Genomic DNA, 24044 nt, shown 5'->3' with positions numbered 1-24044 from the left:
AAATGTTTAAAGCCATCTGTGGAGTCTAAGGCTAATCTGATGGAAAATCCCTCTAATTGTCAGATATATAAAACTTCAAGAGAAGAAATCAGTACCTGTTGATTACTAGTCAAAACTATCAATTTTTTTAAATGTCCAAATAACCATGCTAAAAGTGAAGAGTCACATGCCTTCTTCTGATGAACCATCCTCCCTTGTATCAAATCCTGGAAATATAAATATGATTAGTTAAAAAAAAAATTGCAAATGGATCACTACACTGTATGACAAGCATAAGGCTCACATTTAAGCCTCGGGGTCATGAGTTTGATCCCCACGTTTGGTATAGAGATTACTAAAAAATAAATATATACATATAAAACTTTTTAAATTTTTTCATACTTTTTTTTTAAAAAAAAGAGGGAAAAGAAGGCAAAAATAAAACATTACATAATCAAATAATATGTAATTCTTTCCTCATTAAACCTTTGGGACTGCTTAAAATATATATTTATTTATTTTTACCATATGAGAAAGGTTCCCATAAAGTCTCCAAAAAAAGCGCTGCCACACAGAATCAAAACAGTACACTGGTACTATATAGAGTACTGGAGCAGCTTCCCTGCCTGCCAGAAAATCACATGAGTTCAAAGAAGGACCTTTGTTTTCAGCTTTCCATTACGATTCTCATACTATATCTATCCTCAGGATCAGAAAAGAACACTGTGTATTTCAGTAGGTAAACAAGGAAATGGAGCTGATGATAGTTAAAGAAGTAACAGAGTCAAAATGGAGGAATACTTAAAACTTTTGAGTTTCTAGCCCTTTACTATAACTAACTCAAATAAATGAGAACTAGGGTATCCAGCTCTTCGGATATAATGTCTGGACAAAAGTCGTCCTGCATCCTTAGGTTTTTGCAGTGCTGCTTTTAATTTTACAAAAAGGATAAGATGGTATAACAGAAAAGGAATGAAATAATGATGAACTCTCTAGAATTTCTTAAATACATAAGAGGTAAGCAGCTAAGATGCAATGAAAGGATATGAGTGGGAAGTCTGTGACCCATGAAGTTGATACTGCTGGAAGCTTGAATGAAAAGTTGAAAGGCTTTATGATCAGGCCAGACTAGATAGATAGTGAGGCAATTAGAATCATTCATTGCTGCCAAGGCATCAGGCCAACGTGAATTACAACTCAAACTGAATGAAGCAGAATAGAAAATAGAAAAGCCTTTAATGAAAATGTTGGAGAACTCACAAGGGATGGGGAAAGTGCCAAATAACTGGAAGATGGCTAAGTAAACTAAAAGGTCTATTCTCCCATCAATGCATAAGGGATTTACAAGTTTAACTCTCATTGCTGTTAATAGGAATTCTATGTGTGATCCAAGGGTGTACTCATGGAGAAAATGCATCTATTAGTGTCTCGATTGGCCTCTCTTGAGCCAACACTGGCAAATGCTCCAAATTGTGTGGTAGTTTGGTGACAGGGACTAACAGAGGCTAGAATGAAAACCACCAGCTTAGCTTCACCTTGTAATCCTCTGATAGTACAAGATCCCTTAGGAGCAGAGTAAAATATATCCTGTGCAATCTCTCCTAGTGTTTAATTTGGAAAATAACTTCCAGCAAATTAAAGTAAAAGAAAAAGTAAAAAGGCAGAAATTTCTATTCAATTGAAAAATGTATCTCTGAAAAAGAAAAGCACATCTTTAAATAATTTTCTACCTGAAAGGAATCCTTTTGCTAATTTATCTAGTAGTAACAGCTATCACAATCCCTAATGTGCCCAAATATTGTATCAGATGCTTTACTAAAGATTCTATTTAATCATTACAACCAGTCTATGAAGTAAGTACTGTTATCTCTATTTCACAGATAAGGAAATTGAAACGGAGACATTAAAAAACTTCCCCAAGTCACCCATCTTGAAAGTGGCAGATTCAAATCCAGGTCAGTTTAGCTACAAAGCCCATGATCCTTCCTCCACACCTCACTGCTCACCCATTATAAAACAGCACATGCAGTGCCCCGCTACATCACTCTGACTTAATATCATTCACTTCCCAATCCAATTCGAATTTTCAAAAGCATCAAACCACCTCAAACATATATTTGCATCATTTCAGAGACAGTAAAATTATCTTTTCTAATAGTATTCTCCCAAAAAAAGAAAAAAAAGTGATATAATGATTTTTAAATAATTAACATTTTCATTCGAAATACATTAAAAAAACCTCATTGGCCAAATATTTATTGACTCTTCTATATGCTAAGATCTGCATTAGACTAAATACAAAAATAAATGCAGTCCCTGCTCTCAAGATCTCAAGTTAAATCTAAAAGGAGAAATAGACATAATCAACTCATTAAAATATAATCTGACACATGATACAGAAAAGGTAAGTACAAAGTGCTATGGGGCACATTATGACATCTGTAACTGTTGATTTGTTAATAATATTAGCAATTGTATTTACCTAATTCACTATTTTATAACACTTTTTATTATAAGATTTCAACAAAACTTTGCCAAAGGCTCCCAGTATTTAAATTTATTTATAGCAAAATCTTCCTGCTCTAAATCCCTTGAAAGTACATTTGGGGCAATCATTATTATATCCAAATTGCTCGTGGAGAAACAGTGGCTAAACAAAATTAAATGGTTGACAGATCTCAGAAGTAACTCCCAGGGACACACCCTTCTTCCCCCAATATAAAATTCATTTCTCTACAAAAATCTTACTTAATCCAAAGCAATATTGACTTTAAAGACTCCTCAAATGAGCTAATTCCTCAAGAACCAGTTTGAACAAGTTCCATCAAATAGTCTGAACAGTCTTAGTTCGACCAAACAGCAGAACAATTTCCAAAACCATAGGTAGGTGCTGGATACTGCATTCATTTGAGTTAATTAAAAGTATTTGATCCACTATGGTGCATTTCAGTGTAAGATCTTTAAAAGAAAAGAATCAATTAATCTATACAAGTTTCAGATAACACCCAATCTAAATGCCAGAGCTTGTGACCAGATTTAATCAAGCTCTGGACATTATTTATTGACTTCTCCAAAAAAAGCTTGTTTTTTTCTTCTACAAAGGTACTTGAATAACAGATAAGCTATCAAAACCACCATCAATTCCCATTACATAATGTATTGAAATTCTTGTGAATACTAGGTAGAAATAGACTAAGTCAGCATCATTTATTCAAAATATCAAACATTAAGAGAATTAGCAATGCAGGTTCTTGGGAGAGGGGATGGATAAATCTTACCTCTTGTTTTCCTTTTTTTTTTTTTTTTTTTTAAAGATTTATTTACTTATTTTAAAGAGAGAGCGCGGGGTGGGGGAGGAATGTAAAGAAAGAGTTCCATGCCCAGCACAGAGCCTGATGTGGGGCTCCATTTCATGACCCTGAGATCTGAGCCGAAATCAAGAGAAGGTCACTTAACCAACTGAGCCACCCAGGGGCACTCCTACCTCTTGTTTTCTTAATGCCAACTATTTGAAGATGATAAACACCAATAGAGCAAATTCTACAGGATTTTAATAGATAAACCCATCTACTTCAGGCTCTCCTTTCTGATTTACCAGCAATACCATGGCTAGCCTTATTAATAAGCTAAGGACGCATGATCTATGTAAAGTGAGCTTAAGGATGCCAGAAAGGCTCCAGGCCCAAACTTTCTTCTTCACCCAGTCTGCTGATTCTTGAAGCAAGTATTTCATTCTTTAACTCAGTGGTTCACAGCCCTGGACAATCATAAGAATTATCTGGGGCACTTCTTTAAAACATTGATGCTGTAGCTTCAGCCCCAGGGATTATTTTAGCCTGGGCATCTGTATATTTTCTCTTTTTTTCTTTTTTTTTTTTCTTTCCTTTCTTTTCTTTTCGTTTTTTAAGAAGGTGAGGGCGATCTGGGTGGCTCAGTAAGGTAAGTGGCCAACTCTTGATTTCAGGTCATGATCTCAGGGTCGTGAGATCAAAACCTGTACGGGACTCCTTGCTGAGCATGGAGCCTTCTTAAGATTCTCATTCTCTCTTCTCTCTCTCCCTCTCCCTCTGCCCATCATTATTGTGCTCTCTTTTAAAAAAAAAAAAAAAGCAATGACAGGTGATTCTAATGGGTAGCCATTGTAGGATATTTGAGCAAATCATAATAAATATAACAGGGTGTGAGGTAACCAAAAAAGGAGATAAGCAATATATATAAAATAGAGACACATTATGGGGAGAGTAGGCAGTCAAAAACAAGGGTTCCAATCTTGCCTTTGGCCAACCATGGAAACCTAAGGGACACTGTTAGAATGGAAGGAAAAGTAATGCTGCCGAGAAAGAAATACATGAAGATCTAGTTTCAGATAATTTTACCATGATGGACATAGAAACGAGTTCAGCTTAGTTTAAGACCACAAAATAGGGATGCCTAGGTGGCTCAGCGGTGGAGCATCTGCCTTCAGCTCAGGGCGTGATCCTGGAATCCCAGGATCGAGTCCCACATCCGGCTCCCTGCATGGAGCCTGCTCTCCCTCCACCTGTGTCTCTGCCTCTCTCTCCATGTCTCTCATGAATAAATAAATAAAATCTTTTTAAAAAAATCACAAAATAAAGGTCATTTATAAAAATACATAAATAAGCATTTTTTAAAGTATGGGGAAAAGAAAATTTCTCAATTTGCACACAGATATATTGAATTTAAGCTCAAAATAAGCCATATAAGTCAAAAAGAAATACTACCATTATTATTTTTCTTTTTTACATGTCCTATTTACTTTTCTTCTGTAGAAATTGCTCCATTTTAAGAAAAAGACAAGTAGACTAATATTTTGAAATTAATAATAATAGAAAGCACTTAAAATAGAGGATCTCCAACTTTAGAGCAAAAAGTTTTACAAAAAAGAAAAAAAAACTTAATTTCCAAGTTTAAACACCCAATAATAAGGCCTACCATGTGTTCTGTGAAAGCATTTTAGTAGGTCTTATGTTTCAATAAAACATCAAAGTAGTATTGAAACTTTTCATTTTAGTAATATCATTCAAAAATCTGACCTTTACTAGTGGCCAAATGAGGGACTAGATAATTCTGCATGAATTTAACAAACTTCTGATTAATTCTATAAATACTGTCTTATATTTTTTAAAATGTCCAATTTTATTGGTGAAAATGCTTTATTCTAATTCAAAATAATAAATTTGTCTTGCCAGATATATTTTTATTCTGTTGTACAGGGAAGTTATATAACAAAAATATCACTGATAACTTTTGAACAAAAGTCAAAACCCTTTCAGTTCATGATTTATAAAACAAGCTCACATAGCTTAAACTGTTTTTAATTCTACTTATTAGAAACTATAGGGGCACATGGCTCGCTCAGTTGGTAAGAGTGTTGGTAGAGTGGGACTTTTGACCTCTGGGTCATGAGTTCGAGTCCCATGTTGGGTCTAGTAGAGATTACTTAAAAATAAAGTCTTTTTTTTTTTTTTACTTAGTTTTATTTTTTATTTTTTGTTAAAGATTTTATTTATTTATTTGACAGAGAGAGAGCACAAGCAGGGAGAGTGGTAGGCAGAGAGAGAGAGGGAGAAGCAGGCTCCCTGCTGAGCAGAGAGCTGGATATGGGGCTCAAATCCAGGACCCTGGAATCATGACCTGAGCTAACGGCGGATGCTCAACTGACTGAGCCACCCAGCTGCCCCTTAAAAATAAAATCTTAAAAAAAAAAAACTATAAGGAGCCATTAGAGACCAATAAAGAGGAAAATTTTGGCAGACTCACAAACAACACGCTCTCCTATGATTCAGTTTGGAATAATGAATATTGTATACCTGAAATAAAATACTAATTCTTTTTTAAAAATGCAAATACTCCATTTGTTTTGCTCATATTTATATCTTTAAATAAACTAAAGTCCTAAAGGATCCATTGCAGATTTACAGTCTGTCATGACTTCTTAAGACTCATATTTGATTCAGTTTTTCTTCATACTGCTTTCTGTAGTAATAGTCTTAAGGGAGATCAGTTACCATCTCATTTAACTTAATACCTTTGCTAATAATAGTCATTACTCTGAAACCAGATTGCCAGACTTCAAATCCTGATTCCACTACTATTTACTGTGTCCTTAGGCAAGTTACTTAACATTTCTATCCTTCATCTGAAAAGTGCAAATAATAGCATCTATCTCACAGTGTTGTTATGAGAATTAAATTAGTTAATATACATTTTAAAACATCTTAGAAAAATATCATAAAGCATTCAATAAATATTTGTGATCATTATTATCAGTTTAACACTTGTGGTATTTCCAAAAAAAAATCAGCTTTCCTCCAGAGTTGCCATGGTGTCTGAGATACTATTTTTGCTTGTATTTAAAAAAAAAAAAATCTGAATATTAGTTGATTCTGAAATACTTGATTTGAATTTTTAATCAACTTTATAACAAACTAAATCCAAATACATTAGTTTGAGGTAAGGGTTGGAGGCACATAACAATAATTTGAAGAGAAATAGATTTTAGGGATGCCTGAGTGGCTCAGTGGTTGAGCGTCTGCCTTTGGCTCACAGAGTCCCAGGATCAAGTCCTGCATCGGGCTTCCTGCAAGGAGCCTGCTTCTCTCTCTGCCTCTGTCTCTGCCCCTCTCTGTGTGTCTCTCATGAATAAATAAATAAAATATTTTTTTAAAAAAAGAAACAGATTTTAGAACTATACAATCAAAGTGCTGAGTGGATACTGGAAAGTCATCTCCATTTCTTCCCTCTCTTCCCAGTCTCCACACCTACCATCTCATACCTGTATCCAGAAGCATCATCCTTCCAAGACTAAATGATACTATGGCAGACTTTTAATTACTTTATCAGAAGTGAATTCCATGTCCTCTTGATTAAAAATTTGAAGCAATAATGTATTAAAGAGAGCATGGCTCTCAGGCAAAGCAAATCTGTGGTTAAATTCTTGCTCTACCATTTACTAATTACACATTCATCAGAAATTTAACTTTTGTGCAATTTCTCTATCTGTAAAAGGAAGTCAGTGCCCATCTTGCAGAATTGCTGTAGAGAGTAGGTTATAAGCTTTATAAAGCATCAGGAACAATGTAGCTTAACATCACAGCTGTAGATAAAGATATACACGGACAATATTTCTCAGAATTATGTTATATAATCATAACAGTAAGATGCCTTCTGTAAAGAAACAAATAAGGACAACTAATTTAAATTTAAAATACTATTTAGAATAAATTAAAAGTAATTGTGATGTGATACATTTACCAAAATATTTCTAAGATATACCTGTACTTTGATTTCTAAATCTAATAGAAAAAAAAATATGACTTTGAGATTTATTTTGCCTTCAAATTAAAGATTTTATCATGAGGACTATATTTGTTAAATCCAATATTTGCAATTTGTTTATCAAACCTCTTCATTATAGATGGGCAGATGGCAATTAATATGTAGAGGTAGTCCATGAAATTTTATAAAGATTCTTAGATTATCACCAGCTAAGAAAGAGTGCATTAAAACAAAACTAAATAGGGAATTATCTATTTGCTTGTTTTGTGTTAAATCCCTGAGATTTATTCCAGTGAGAACAATAAGCAGAGAGAATGAAATAAAAAAGGCAGAAGGCCAAAGTGTCATAAATGCTGTTAAAGTATTCGATAAAAGCTATCCACTTGAGGTTCATTGCAACACACTGGGAAAAAAAATGATCTTCCCATATTTAGACACATGCGAGAGCAAGCCAAACACTCTGAGAAGATGTGATACTGTTATACAACACACAGAACCATATTTATCTTATTACTGCTACCTATGTGGCCCATAGTGTTCGTAAGAAACCTGATTTGATGTACATGATATAATGTTTGGAAGCCGCTCTGATTATTCTACCCTAATTAGCAGGATGTCTGGTAAAAGTCAGCAAACAACGCAATGCCTGAGTTTGGTACTAAAAACTAAGTCTCAAATCTCCATAATATTTTTAAAACAAACAAACTAGGACATGAATGGTGGGGTTTTTTTTCCTGGATTCATCTTTTTAAAAATTTTCCAAGATCCTTCCAGTCGATACATAAGATAGGGCACATATTGTCAAGGATAAGTTGTTAAAGTGAATATGAAATGCGCTTCTCAAAATATCGTTTACACATTTACCAGATGGTAAAATAAACATGTAAATTGTTATCAAGTATACACTAAGTTTGTATTAAAATTTTACGCTCTGTGGAAAGAGTGTAAAAATTATCACATATTGTATTACTTGTTCACTTAATAGTTTATTAGCATTCTATATATGTTTTCTTTAAGAAAAATGATATTTAAATGGTCAGAGGACTCATGTGATGCTAATCAGAACCAAAGAAGCCATGAACGCCATTAGAAAAGGCATAATAATCAATTTTCTCTTATCCATTCATTAGTCAAAGGTGAAAAGATGTTTTCTTAGGGATGCCTGGGTGGCTCAGTGGTTGAGCACCGCCTTCAGCCCAGGGCCTGATCCTGGAGTCCTGGGATCGAGTCCCACGTCAAGCTCCCTGCATGGAGCCTGCTTCTCCCTCTGCCTGTGTCTCTGCCTCTCTCTCTCTCTCTCTCTCTCTCTCTCTTTATCTCTCTCTGTCTCTCATGAATATATAAATAAAATCTTTTTAAAAATGTTCTCTTAAAACTCCAATTAAATCCATAAGTTAATATAGCTAACTTAATACCATTAAGTAAGAAAGCTGATTTCATTGGACATGTCTACTTTTACACTGAGGATTATCCAGAACATTCCAGTTATATAGTCTTCTGTTCATCATTGTTAACTACTACAATAATTTAAAGCATTTACCAGAAGGCATCGGCAAAAAATAAAAATAAATTTAAATCTCTGTAAAGTAACTATCTTTTCAATTCAATCTAGGTTCATACTTCATGAACAAAATTTTTGAGTGCCAACAGGAGAACTTTATGGCACCTCCAATCTCCTTTTGGATTTACTCACAAATTTTAATGCACAGCACTGACAATTAGTGACTTCAGTCATTTGCCACATGTCATCGCTCTCTTGCTATGTGGCCAGATTTATATGCAGCATGTTTTGGTTTGGGTTTTTTTTTTTTTAATTTTTTTACTTGTTTGATAACAAGTCTTTTTATTTTTTTATATGCAGCATGTTGATAAAAATGTGGTATTATTATAACACAATATTTAAGGCAGAATTTCTAGAGTAAATCTACCTTTAAAATGAACCAATGAGGGCAGCCCGGATGGCTCAGCGGTTTAGCACCACCTTCAGCCCAGGGCCTGATCCTGGGGCCCCGGGATCAAGTCCCACGTCGGGGTCCCTACATGGAGCCTGCTTCTCCCTCTGCCTGTGTCTCTGCCTCTCTCTCTCTCTCTCTCTCTCTCTCTGTATCTCTGTGTGTGTTTCTAATAAATAAATAAATAATCTTTAAAAAAATAAATAAAATAAAATGAACCAATGCTCACTTAACATACCTCAGAAACACATGACTATTATAAAGGAGATTGTTATCATAAAATTTAATGAGTTATCTTTAGCTTTTCCACCAGAATAACTATCTTGGGTTAGAAGATCCTGGAAGTCAAGAGCAGACTCCAAAGCATCTAGCCCAAGTATAAACTTTGTCTGAAGATACATGTTTTAAAAGAGATCTGAGAAAAGATCAATGAATCGCAACAGGGAAGTTCTTGGAGGTCACAGAGGTAGCATAGTTTATTATTACACTTGCCAGCTAGTGGAAATCAATAAACGACATGAAAAACTGAAGTTCAAAGACCTGTTTGTTTCATCCAAAAAACCTGGAACCTAAAACTTCAGGCCCTAAGAATTTCATGTGTCAAATTCAGGACGTCATGTCTTCTAACAATAAAGCAGAATATGGAAGAACTTGTGCAATTGGGGATAATCACCCGGTGTCCTAAATAGCAGCGGACCAAAATCGCCTAAGAGAGTGCTGTTCCTGAACTGTGTTCCCAACAACCTAGATGTCGTGGGTGGTGCCTCAGGGCTCAGCAGGGGCACTGACTCTGCTTCAACAGAGCACCACATGTTTGGTATTCTGCATATCAATAAGTTTTGATAGTAATTCTGTTACTAAAAATTGTTAAAGTATGAAGATCACTGTCCTTGGGAAACAAAGAGTTTGAAAAGTAATGATTTTTTTGGTACTGCCTCTTTCTATTGGATGTGTCACCTTAAATAGGAATTTATCTCTCCCCTTCAGTTCATCTACCAGTCAAGAAGGTAGTATAGATTATGTGGACATTAAATATATTTATGTGGACATTAAATATATATGTAATTAATGTCTGCAATGTTTTAAAAGTTGACTTTTTTGTTAAAAGCAAAATGTATAAGAAACAAGTTAGAGTTGTTTAAGGCAAGGTAATAGTTTGCTGACAACCTGAGAGAGAAAAAGAAAGAGAAGTAGGTATGAACTAAATTCTAGAGAATTCACAAAGCTTTTTGATTTGTTTATGTGACAATTCTATCAGAACATTTTAATAAGTCAATAAGTTGTTGCCACTCCTTTTTCTCATATATTGATGGTTTTGTTGAGCAATGAAGAGAGAATTTATGTCTTGTAATAGGTTGTTAGCTAATACAGTAATAAAACTTGTATAGCACTTCCCAATATGCAAAATGCTATCATAAACATTATTTAATAATGAAACAGAATAAATGTTCATTTTTCTTAATAAAAAATAAATCATAAAAATTCTATATTCTACCTTCAAATGTTTCAGCTTGTTTTAAAATGAAAATAACATTCCTCCCAAATCTTAAAACTTAACAATCTAGAAAAGCATGTCACATTATTCCTATAAGTTTTCTTATACTGTCACACCATCCCATACCCCAGGATAACATACTCTCCAAAGTTATATGTTTTCTAGTTAGTGGATACCTTCCTATTTTAGATGCCAATTTCTAATTTCATCAATACGATCAAATTTTTAATTATGTCAAGACTGACATAGTTGGAACTGGTAAGAGGGTGAGGAAACAAATTCTCATATACTTATGGAGTAACTGTAAATTGATACAGCCTTTAGCCCAGAAATTCCACTTTTAGGAACTTATCCAATAGACATCTAACACAAATATACAGAGAGAAATGTACAATGTAGCTTTTTTTTTTTTTTACAATAGCAAAAACCTAGAAACATGTACACTCCTGGGACTAGTTAAATTAGGATAGTTTGTACATACAACGTTAATAGTAAAGATGTTTAAAAGAATAAGATCAGTATGTACTGAGTTAGAAATAGAGTCTATATTGTTAAATAAAAAATATAAATTGTACAATAGTACACATTTCTTCTGACAGAATTCATAGTAAAATCAGTTATATTTAATCAGAGGCCCACTTTGTATCAACCTACCACTCAAAAGTGTGGCATACCTTGGCTCACAGCCTTACTACACTTACCTTCCTATTATCTTCTCTACACACTCTATTTCTCAAACAAAAAAACTATTACCTCTTTCCCAAGAGACCTCTGCTGCTCTATCCCCCAGACTTGGCTTATGGCTTCCTTCCTTTTTTTTTTTTTGTTTTTTTTTTTTGTTTTTTTTTTTGTTCAGAATGCCTCTGCAAGTCCAGGTTCAACAAGCATCACATTCATAAAGCCTTCCATGATTCCCTCACCTAAGTGTATTCACACTGCCCCCCCACATTGTCCCAAAGAATTTTACCCGTGCTTCTCTTCTAGAACTCATACTCACTACTTTTTATCTTGTAATACAGTCTTTTCACAAATCACAAAGAATCCATATTTAGTTCATCCTATAATCTCCACGATGCCTTATATAAACCTTAATCATAGTCAGCAATCTCAACAAAGCCTTGCTAAACTAAAATATCAGATCAGCATAAAAAGTTCTTGTTATCTCAGTTTAACTTAGATAAAGAAGCCCCAATCTTTCTGCAAAGAGGCGCTACTTTTCATTTCTCAAAGTTGTGAGTGCAACAGAGTAGAAGAAAGAGAGAAAAGAAATTCATCTAAACTACAATAACCATAAACGGAGACATGAAATGGAGGTATGCCACTGTCCATCACCACTCTCCCCTCAACTGGGAATACACAGGAAAAAAGAGAAGTGATCAAACAATCATTTTTGTTGATTTCCCTGAGATCTAGCAGGGAGGCTTTCAAAATAACGGCAGGGAAATCCTTCAGGAATTCCTATCTTAGAGTTTACCTTGCTAACTAAGGCCATACTCACTAAGAACTCTATGAAATGAACTATCACAATGTTGCTTTCAGTTGCAATAAAAAACAAAAACTAAAACCTCTCATTTAATGGTAGTTTAAGACTGCAAAAAGAGCAAGGATAAATTAAATTCATTAGTCTAAAGATTTCATTTTGGAAATATTTGTATCCTCCTTCCTGCCAAATTGCATTCACTGATAAACAGATTTCATTCTTACCATACACTTCCCTTTTTTGTTATCTAGTAAAAATGAGTAAAAGTAATCAAAAGATTGGCAGATGGAAGCAAGTGAGAAGCAATTCACACAGATAATTCGGAAACAGGAAACGCCTGATTTCTTAAAAATTGACTATCGTTTCTAGAAAGTATGTTAATTGGACAAACAAAAGAGGTATAATTTATACAAATAAAACTTGGAGACCTCAGAGAATTCTAACACAATCTTACTTCACTCTCTAAAAATGCTAGATACAGTATGATCAGGATAATGAAATCTAGTTTCAAAAAATATATAAAATTTAAAAGAAGGAGTAAACTAAAAACTGTGCATTTGTTCTCTATTCCCTTTACCATTTTTCAATCTGGGAACACTTCTAAATTTAGGAATGAGCTATAATAAGCCATGGTCAGATGACTGCCTAGTTTCTTGAACATTAATAAATACTTAATTCCAGCACAGATGAAATATTGCATTTGGAGAGGTGGGTAGTAGGCAGTGTAAAAATAAGAAGAATCAATAACTTTAACTCTTCTTCTTGTTGTTTCTCTTTTGCTTTTAAATCCCGAAACTTGGAGATTTCTAAAGACTGGACAAACTGAATTGTTTCTATGTAACAAATACTATATGGCTTTTCTAGTATTTTAAACTCAGGAAATCCCCAAATACATTCAACCAAGGTTTTTCATTTTAACCTTTCATGCTTTAACCACTTTGATTCCTAGAGCTGGTGAATTTTTGTATTCTAAGTGATATTTCTCAGCAAATAAACAGATCTCATTTCATCCTATTCCTCTAGTTATGGTATAACACTTCTATATATAAAATTATGTAAAACACAAGCACAGATTAATTTATACTTATTATTCCTAGGGACAATAATAGCAAATAATAACTCTCCACATTTTAGTGGATTCTGAATCTAAATGAAGCAAAATGTTAAGTTTCTACGGTATTTCTATGGCAGTATGCTTAATACAACAAATTCTCAGATACATAAATTAATCTGTGACTCAGTTTGATGGGTGATGTTCATATCGTGACTCAAATGGATGCAACCACTTAAAAATGAATGACTTGGGAGGTTGCCATGGACTATCTGAGTAAGTAAGCTGCTTATATCTGGCCTATATTAAGGGGAAGAAATCTTTCCATCTGATACATTTTGGAGGTAATCCCTCCATAACTGAACTGAAATATGATATATGGCTGGCACTGCTATGCTGAATTCCCACCCTATATTCTGTATTTGTTCCGTAGATTAGGACTATTCTGAATACTCTGGCATTTATTGTTCTGAGAATGATATCAGATGTCAAATATGCAATACTTCCGGACAACCTTCCAATTTCAGTCTCCCTAGATAAAGGCTACCTTATGGATGACTGTAGAGTTTCCAGAGACAGTACTAATCACCATGTTTTAATCATGATTAAGCTGGAGGAGGAATACAAATGCTTCTTCTATACAGAAAGTAAGAAGACCGAGCTCTTCGGGTCGCTTTTCTCTCATAGTCAAGGGCATAAAGTGCCTGTTCTAAAACATGACCATACTGTTACAACGTTTTTTTAAAAATAGAGATTTGAAAATGATCATTTTTAAATCTATGTGCTTATTTTTATTTTTCAGAATGTTGCTATTACCAGAGTCCCTGAGCATGAAATTATAATGAATAGTTTGCCACCATGACTAATAACTATAAAACTAAAAACAAACAAACAAACAAACCCTCTACCTTTTCTTTCATTACAAAAACATCAACAAAAAAACATCAAACAAAAATCCTTGGGGAACGGTTCCAATTTTGCTGCACGTTGCAATCGCCTAGCAATCTTTAAAAACTATTAGCGCCTGGCTCTCACTACTAAACACTCACATTCTGATTTATTTGGGGTGGGGTGTAAATCTAAGCATTAAAAACTTTTAATTTTTTAAAGCTCCCTTGCTGACTCTAATGTGAAGCCACCGACCTCAAGGATATAAAAGCTGTGGCCTCTTGCCCCGTTCCAGCTGTGCCTTAGTGTCAAGAAAGGGAAAGAGGTAATTCATGCAAAGAACCACATCAGCAAGTATGGGCCTGCTTATTCCCAAGACAAGAAGTGACCCCAATTTCAATAAATCAGTATGCTTAGAGTAAGTATATGTGTGTGCATGAAAGAGAAAAGAATGAGGGGTGTGTGAATGGCTTAGTTGGTAGAGCATGCAACTCTTGATTTTGGAGTCATAAGTTCGAGCCCCACATTGGTTGTAAAGATTACTTAAAAATAAAATCTTTCTTAAAAAGTTTAAAAAAAAAAAGGAAAAGAGAAAAATGTGAAATGCCTGAAGAACAAATAAGTTAGGTTAAATCTAAATAAAATCTAGCAATCTCAGAGATAGAATTTAAAGACCTTTTTTTTTTTTTAATGTGCAGATCAGTCTTTCAAGCTTACACCCAAGCATCCTTCATGCCATGCATTCAAGTGGGTGACCAAACAAGAAAAGACTCACTCTTCTTTTCTAGTATGTATAGTTGGCCATTCTAGATAGGAAAGATTAAAACACAAGAGATACAACAGGAAACTGAGGATGCTCTGCTAGTCTAATAAGCATCATCCCAGCAACAATGTTTCTCACATTGAGGCACTGTCCATCAGAGAACCATGAAATAGATTTACCAGGTCATAACCAGAAGGAAATTAAACAGAAAATAAAAAATATCAAAGTGTCTCCAATGTGGTAAAGGTAAGTATTTTGTGAAAACTTTGTGTGTGTGTGTGTGTGTGTGTGTGTGTGTGTGTGTAGTCACTGTGAGTCTCATTTAAAACTTTGAAAGCCACTATTCTCCAGGTTGTTCCATTCTACCCTCACTCAGAACATTTGAATCCATGCTGCAGAGAAATTCAGAGGTCCACAGAAAGCAAAGTTCTTTAGAGCTGAAGAACACCTGAAACATTTGATTTATAATTTCAAATGATTACAAATTATTGTATTGAACATCATAGAAATAAAGTGTCTTATTTGTGTCCAGCGTTTTCTGCTATATCTTAGGAGTCTGGTTCCTTTGAGACTGTATTTTCAAAATAAATTTAATGCAGGTGTCTTACCTACTAAATGGCCAGGGCACTGACTATAAGTTTTCAGTCATATTATGTGAACATTTCTTTGACATGGTGGCATTTCCACCAATTTGTTACTTGAGTAGAAATTATACCATGTGCAAATTAAGTGATAAATGTAAAAGCTCTTGATTCTAATGCTCAGAAGTAGAGAATTATTTTCATAGATAAGAGATTGCCAAAAGGGTATTTCTTCAGGCTCCAATAGGAGGTCTTCAAAAAGCACAGGATCATGACAGTGCCCAGGGCAGTGCTGTGCAAGAAGTGTGAGAAATTCTCCACTTGCTTTCTTGAGTTTATGTTCTTATTGTCCCGTCACATCACCGTGGTGTTATGTGTACACACACACGTGCACACACACATGTAAATGTATATATACATTTGGTGTACAGCAGAAAGAATTGAAAATAAAAATCTGTGTAACTTTAAACTCAGTAACAAGAGCTTCCTAAAGAAATGGTAATGCAAATAGAACTGCTTCTCATGATCTATAAAACCTGAATCTCCTAAGTTTGGAGATTTATTTTTGAAGCTATATAGAGAAAGGGCTGATAATGATGTCACTAATAAAGTATAATACACACAACTGCATAGCCATTAAAAAAAAAAAAAACCTTCCTTCTTAATGGTGTTGGCATACACACTTCATATTGCAATCTCCTTAAGGGGTTAAATTAATTAGTATTAACTACAAAAAATTCACATTTTAAAAATTCATTTTAATCTTCATCATGCTAACCATAAGGGTAAGGAGAACATGAGTTGGTATCAGAAAGTTAAAGGACGGATGATAGAAAAAAATCAGAACGTCAATTAAAGTGTACAAGGCTACAAAAAAAAACAAGAAACCATCAAATAGGTACAGGCTACTAGGCAATAAGTGGTAGGTATATATTAAGAAAACTAGGAGCAGATCTTTCTCCCACCCCATTCTTCCCTAACACATCTATGGCATGTTTTCTTAAGAGAAGTGTATGAGGATACACCCTGGGCAAATAAATCCTATAGAAACCTATAAATCCAGAAATAAATAAGCCAGCAAACAGAAAGACCCATGAAAAGCGGGAAGAAGGAAGGGTAGGTGAAGGAGTTGCAGAAGCAGTTATTCTGAATCACCCCAAGGACTAATTATGATTTTAAATAGCTAAGAGCATGAAGATCAGCTTGTAATAAGGCCATTACACTCAGTCAAGAGCACACTGACAAATGTAATAAGAATGATTTTAATGTCTGTGCAAATGAGGAAGCTGAACTGAAAAGGATCAAAGAAAGCATTGAAAGATGGGTTTTAAGTACAAAAGAGAGCAGGGGTAAATGGAATGAGTGCCTCACAGAGCTAAAAATGTTGAGGGTAAAGAGGAAAACAGAAACACCGGTAAGAGTCAAAAATATTAAGTTGTCCTTTCACAAATACAAAGAAAAAAGATAATAGAAAATATTGAGAGATGAAGTGATTATAGAAGTATATGGGGGGAGGGAAGCAAAGACCCAAAAGACAATGTGGGAGAGGCTAAAAGAAGACATTGTATCTGATGTTTGTCCTGAAAACTGTACTGTTGCTTTTGGGGAAAGCAGAAAAATTCTGACCCGAAATAAACGAACTGATGAATCAGGCATAGATTTTATAAAGATTCAGGTTCAGTGTGGTAGCGTGAGGGAAAAAAAAAAAAAAAAAAAGAGGAGGTTAAAAAAAAGTTGTTGGCAAGAGAGTCAACAAGGGCAAAATGAGTGTCAGAAAGACAGCCGAGTTGGAGGAGGAAAGAACAAATTTGTTGAGGAGGAAGTCAGTATGTTTCTTTGACTTTCTCCACAGGAACAAAGCAGAATGTGAGCATAAATTAAGAGAGTGAATCCCAAAGGTGAGTGAGCTCTAAGGATTATTCAGAACTCAGTCAGTTTTTTAAAAATATATATAGCAAATTAAGACAGAGGTATAAAAAAAGATTTTATTTGAACAAAATATATAGCATTTAATGGTAAGTAAACTGTGGAAGGAGTAAGTAAGTCCTCATAGCCTTTCAAAGGAAGGTGCTGAGTAGTAAACACTGCTATTATTTGGTAAAGTTATATCCAAAATTATAAGTGTTTAATTAAAAAACACATCAGGTTATAAAAGTACTAACCACCTTGGAAACCTTTTTAATTGGAAATAACGGTTTGGCCTTTAGTAAAGTTCCACTTGAGCAGGCCATTCAAAACAGAAATCACTATGATAACTGGAAAGTTCTCGTAAAATGTCACCGTTGATTGCAGATGGCCTAAACTGAATCTACATAACATGGATGTATGTTTTATTCCTGCTTATTCCCTGAATAAGGGAATTAACTGAAGTCTAAGGATGTTAAAGTTTAAAAATATAAATGTGATAGCTTAATATCGTAAATACAAAGATGAAACTATTAAGAAAGTTATAATTCCACAAAGTAGTCTATAATTTGAGGATATTACAAAAGGGGAGAGATGGCTTTGCTGTTTCATGTTTTATTTACAAAGAAACTACTTCCTGATGCAGGAGGGAGAAAAGCATCTCTGGGACTCAACAGAATAACCTTTTGTTGACAGAAGAGAGCAAATGTTTGAATGCTCACGGGAGTGCCTATCACTAGTCAGAGAGCATATTTCAAACACACACACAATTACAGCACACGTATCTGAGATGGTCGTGCCTCCTATCAACTTTCAAAGGCAGCCTTGCTTGTGCCCACAAATGGCAGCCCAGCAGGCAGTGACATCAGACCTAGAAATGATGTGGCCTGTATAGTATGCAGTGAAGTGCAGTGCTCTACTTGTTTGCAATGGTTTTATTTTTCGACTAGTTTTTATCACACTTGGCATGAACAAGGGAACATGTGCTTTGCTAAATTTGAACTTTTAAGATGAAACTGAATTAACTGAGAACCAAAAAATTGCTTCTGAATTATCCTAAGATTGAAAAATGCCTTCCCTTTCATACTAGGAATGACAAAATAAAAGACAAATACATCTTGAAAGTTGAAATGTGAGCTAGGAAGATCCTGTGGTTCGAGAACAACATTGTTGACTTTTTCTTTTTTAGGAACCTGAAATAAGATTGTAATGAAAAAAGGCTTTTTCCCCATACAATACACTTTTGCTAACGTGAAGATGTGTACTAAACTGAAACCTAAATAAATCTAATAGAAGCACTAAACCTAATACAAGCAAGATTTATTTTTCAACCAGAAAGTTTAATTAATTTGCCATTTCTTAAAAACTAGTGTGATCGTATATCATATATATACGATATATACATCATATACGATATATATATACACGATAAAACATATGTATAACCAGTATATACAAAATCAGTATAACCCTTGCCCCCAAACTTAATCTTACAATATTTTCCTTTGCTTGCTAGTACTGGAACAAAATAACTGTATTGGCTAAAATGACCAGAGGCACATCCCTAGAGATGCTCTGCCCTCCTAAATTCCCCTCTTCCTCCTCATAAAAGATATGCCAAGATACCCAAGTATAAATGCTTTGTATATAAAATGAGTGCTATCATGCAGATATTTTTAAAGAGTTGAAATCCAAAATAATTTAAATATAAAATTCAAGTTATAAATCACAGGACACGTTTTAAGGAATCTAATGATAAGTAATAGGTCAAACAACCTGAAAGAATCAGCTTGTGGTACAAGCTTCATTGCATTAATAATGTCACAGTTAGTATGTTTATTAAATTAAATAATACCAGCAAGGGTCTTCTAAATGCCATGTTCCTAACACTAGATTTCATATTTATTTCAGAGTTAGCATAGTAAGAGGGGGAGCTATCACTAGAAGGTCTATTAAGCCATGTTTTTTTTTTTTTTTCATTGCTTTAATGGAACTATTCAAATCAAATTTTTCACGCCATGCCTTGAACACCGCTGCAAACCATACTGTGGGTGTAAAATACATGCAAGGCGGATATAATCAGCTCAGATGAGACCAGTGACTTATACACCATCAAGTTTACTTTATTGTGAAAGCAGTGGGGTTTTCTTTCAAGTGAATATATTTTTAAATATATTGCAACCTAACTTACAAGCTGAAGACAGGAACCAGGAAGGCCCACAAATCTCAAGGCAACTGAATTAAAACAAGTATAATGCGATGCCTGAAATCTTGCCTAGTTTGTCTTATCTTGTTGTTCTGGCAAGAGAAAATCTGATTGTCCAAATGTAAATCTTGCACTCAGATTGTAACTTCAATAAATCGTATAGACTCAACTTGCTTAAAAAGTCTCAGCTGACCTTTTCTTTTTCCAGCTGACCTTTCTTTAAAAGCCAGATGTTACTGATACTGCACTAAAAATTCATTCTTTCAAACATTAAAATTAGCCAATTAGCTTACATACCAGAGTAAATTCAATGTTTTTTAAATTGAATGCTCATCTCCGGTCTTTAAAGAGGCTGATTTCTGGGGCCACTGGCTGGCTGGCTTATGGCTCCATGGAGTATGCAACTCTTAATCTCTGGCTTCTAAGATTGAGCTCCACCATGGGTGTAGAAGCTGCTTAAAAATAAAATCTAAAAAAAAAAAAAAAAAAAGGAAAGATGCTGACTTCTTCCTAAGTAAGTTTGAATAATAGTTGCTTTTCCTTTGGGGAATCTAGATTGTTTTCACGCAGGATCAGGAGTTCTACTTTTTTCCTATGCCTGGGGGGGGGGGGGGGGGGGGGGGGTTAAATGCCTAATGATAAAATAACTAATATACACAAGACAGGCGCTGCACCTGAGTACAGGCCGAACATTTTATGAAATCAATTACGAACATAAACACGTTGCCCCAATATTGCTATAGAGCATTTTAGGTTCTCCAGGAATATAAATGGCCTCTGGGCAACAAGGCTTTTGTCCCTTGACAGAAACGAAAACAGGCCTGAAAGCTTCGGTGCTAAAAGAGAGAGATCCAGAACGTCACCCAAATGGTGGGTCAAAGAGTTTCAGCAGTAGGATTTATAAGAAAATGTAAGGGCAGGAGCTAAGAGCGTTCAGAAAGTTCCCTACAGACCCCAAATTACCACATCTCAAGAGCTCCGGGGATGCCAGTCAATCGGAGAGGGACGGAGACCACCTGGCAACTGCTCAGCGGCTGCTGCGAGGCCTACAGGGCCGGGGTCTTGGCGGGGGGCGTCGGCGGGGCTGTGCCGGGAGCTACGCGCGGCAAAGGGCGGCCTGGGCCCAGCCCGGTCGGGGGCCGGCTGCACCCCACCCCGAGCTCGCGGGGCGGGCCACCTGGACCCCGGGAGTCCAGCCGGGGCGCAGCCGGGGCACCGCGGCGGAGCAGGGCCGCCCGGGCCCGGGCCGCGGAGCAGGCCTCGCGCGCAGCCCAGCACCTGCGGGCGCCCCCCGCCCGCCTCTCTGCAGCCCGCGCCCGGGCGCCCGCGGAGGTTAGGGCCCCGGGGCCCGCAGCTGGGGCCGCGCTCGGGCCGCGGGGGCGGGGGCGGGGCGGGGCGGGGGCGGGCGCGCCAAGATGGCGGGAGGGTTCGCCGCTCGCGCCCTGTGCTCCGTCCCGCTCTCCTCGAGAAGACACAGCTGAGGCCACGTGCAGGTGGCGGGGCGGCAAGCGTGCCCGCCCGGGCCCTGCCCTCGCGGAGCGAAGGCGGCCACGCGAGGGGCACGGGGGGCCCGGGCCGCTTCCGTGGAGAGCCCGGCGGGCGGGCGCGCGGGCGGGCGGCGGCGGGGCCCCGCGGGGGAGGCCGGGGGCGCGGGGCTGCAGGACCGGGCTGCAGCACCACGTCCCCGCGCGGCCCGGCCCCGGCCCCGGCCCCGGCCCCGGCCCGGGAGCTCCGTCCCCGCCCGACGGCCGCCCCCGGCTCGCCCAGCTGGGCCCCGAGGGCGGCGGGCAGAGCGCGGCCGCGACCCCCGCGCCCTCGGGGCGGCACGTGCGCCCCTGCCGGGGGGGGGGGGCGGGGCGGGGGCGCTCAGCTCCCGGGTCTACGCAGCCGCCCTGCCTGCGCTCTCCGTCCCGCGGTCGGGCCTTCGGGGTGCGAGGGGCCAGAGACACAAAGGAAAGGCAGCCCCTCGCCTCCCGGCGCGGCCGCCGAACTCCGCGGAACGCCGTCTAGTGGCGACACGGCCCAGGGACAGCAAGTCGTCCTGCTCCCCCCACTCTCCGTTCTCCTGCTCGTCGGACCTTGGAGGCCTCTCTGCGCCTGTCGGATCGCAAAGGGGTCGCGGGACGGTCTCGAGGTGCTGCTACACTTAGTCCCAGAACCTGAAAGGGACCCAGACCAGGCAAGGGCGTTGAGCCGTCCTCCGCCTCTCTCCGGAGACCAAAGTACAAAACTCGCTTCCCCACGAGATAAAGGCAGAGCTCCGCGGGCTCCCCGACCGAGACGCGGCGCCCCCCTCCCCGCGCCCCCTCCGGCTGCGGAACCCGCATTTCGGCCCTTGCTCTGCAGGGATGGGCCTCTGGCCTGGGCAGGAGCGCTCGGGATCCCACCGCAGGAGGGACGCTGTGCTAGCCCCAGCCCCACACAGCTCCCAAGGCAAGTTCTAAGCTCGGGGCCTAGATGCCGACCGTTCGGACGGAGTCTGTTCCAGGAGTCCGAGTCCGTACCCCCGTGCAACCCCGCCCGATCCCCCAGAAACAATCCACTCCAGAAATGTAGGCCGTTCTGTGTTTGCGTTTACAGATTCGCCACTCCTCGCCAAGGCCTCGTATTTGAGGACCCGGATTCTCTCGACATCTGCCTAAAGCTGCGGTCAACGGCCTACCGCCACGTTCATTTCCATTACACCCTACTCTTGCCCAAGGCCTCCCGCCTGTGAAATTGAAAGAAATTCTTAACTCCTTATTTAAGTCCCTCCTTTTCCTGCTCGCATTATTTCCTACTTCAGAGAAAATCAGATAGCTACGATGAGGAAGTGCCTACATTTTCCTGAAAAAAAAAAAATAATGATAATAGTAAGTGCAACGAAATGAAACTTGACTCATAGGGAACTACGTTACTTATAAATAAGAAGGAAGAAGTAATTACTGGTAGTGCTAGGAAACAAAATTAGGTGGGAAATGGGAGGCAGATTCCCATTAAACAGACTGCCCCATATTCGAGTGGGGACGGGCTATTCTTCCTTGACCCTTAAAAGTAATCACCTATAATAAATTATTTTCAAACTGTAAACTGCTTTCAAACACCATAGCGTTTTACCAGATTTATTTACTTGTTATACACAGACGATACAAACGAGCAAAAAACAAAACGTTTCTCAATGGAGTGTGTACTTGTATAAATTATTCAGTTCACAGACAAAACGAAACAAATATAAAAATCACAACATTAGATTTACAGAAGAGCCAAAATATACACACGTTTAGACCCTGAATTCCTATTAGGAAAAATCCCCCCATGGACTGGAATCTAGATTGAATATTGTGTATGATGCATATTTCACATTAATTTTAAAATACAAAAAAAAAAAGTATAGGTTTGCTACACAACATTAGAAATCCTACTAATCTATTTCCAGGGGGATTAATGCTCCTTATCAAATATAACAAGACTTAGGGCGGGGGGGCGGAAAAACCAGTCTTACTTGCATTAATGCTAGTGTTTTCCCAAGGAAGTCAAATTTCAGCTGTTTCTAGGTGGCAGGGAAATCATTTTCAAAACTAAAATGCAGTAAAATATACAACTCACACAATTTATCTTCACTAGACTACACTATAGTTACCAACAATTCAGTCATCTATATCATTAGTAGAATATTCATTACAAAGATTTACAGCATATAAAGGTGGAGGGGGGACTGAAAAGATATTCAGAAACAGTTTGTCAGCATATTTGGCACCTGCACAGACCAGTAATGGATTTGGCACTTTGGGGAAAAACAAATAAGGCAAAATAATATTGCTGATGTCGAGCTATTCTATTGGGGGTGTAGGGGTGGGGGGTGAGGGTGGGGGTGGAGGGCGGGGGTGGGGTGGGGGACATACAACTCCAGTTAACTTTGCTTTGCAGGCATCATGCCACTTAATGGACTTCCTGGGAGCAGACACCTATCCTTTACAGGTGTTTGGTCGGATTCTCCTTAGCTATTTGTGTGCATTAGGGCACAGAGCAATTATTTCATGCAACGGATTGAGGAGAAGTGAGAAACCCATCATTATCTATCAAGTATTTCACGTTTCCAGAGCCTCTTAGGATATTGTTAATTATCTCACAAGGTAGGTTTTGTTGTTGTTGTTGTTGTTGTTGTTGTTGTTTTAAAGTGGAGGGGGTTTGGTGGAGAAGATGGCAAAGAAAGGAAGAGAATGGAGAGGTGAAGCGTGAACTGGTTTTGTGCCTTGACGATGAAAATAAAAACTAGCCATTCGTTACAGTAAATTAACACTATATACAGTCATTTCACAGGCTTTGTTCCACTAAAAGTATTAACATCCCTACCATCCATCCATCCATCCACTCGGGGACTAGAAAGGACGCGCTGGGTGGGTCCAGGTTCTAGAGTCAACATCCTACGGGTAATGGGGAGGCCGAGACTTGGAGGGTCGGAATCG

The sequence above is a fragment of the Vulpes lagopus genome, chromosome 11, assembly GCF_018345385.1.
Source record: "Vulpes lagopus strain Blue_001 chromosome 11, ASM1834538v1, whole genome shotgun sequence".
In the NCBI taxonomy this organism is placed as follows: Eukaryota; Metazoa; Chordata; class Mammalia; order Carnivora; family Canidae; genus Vulpes; species Vulpes lagopus.
The sequence above is the reverse complement of the archived record's forward strand: the minus strand, read 5'-3'. Positions refer to the sequence as shown.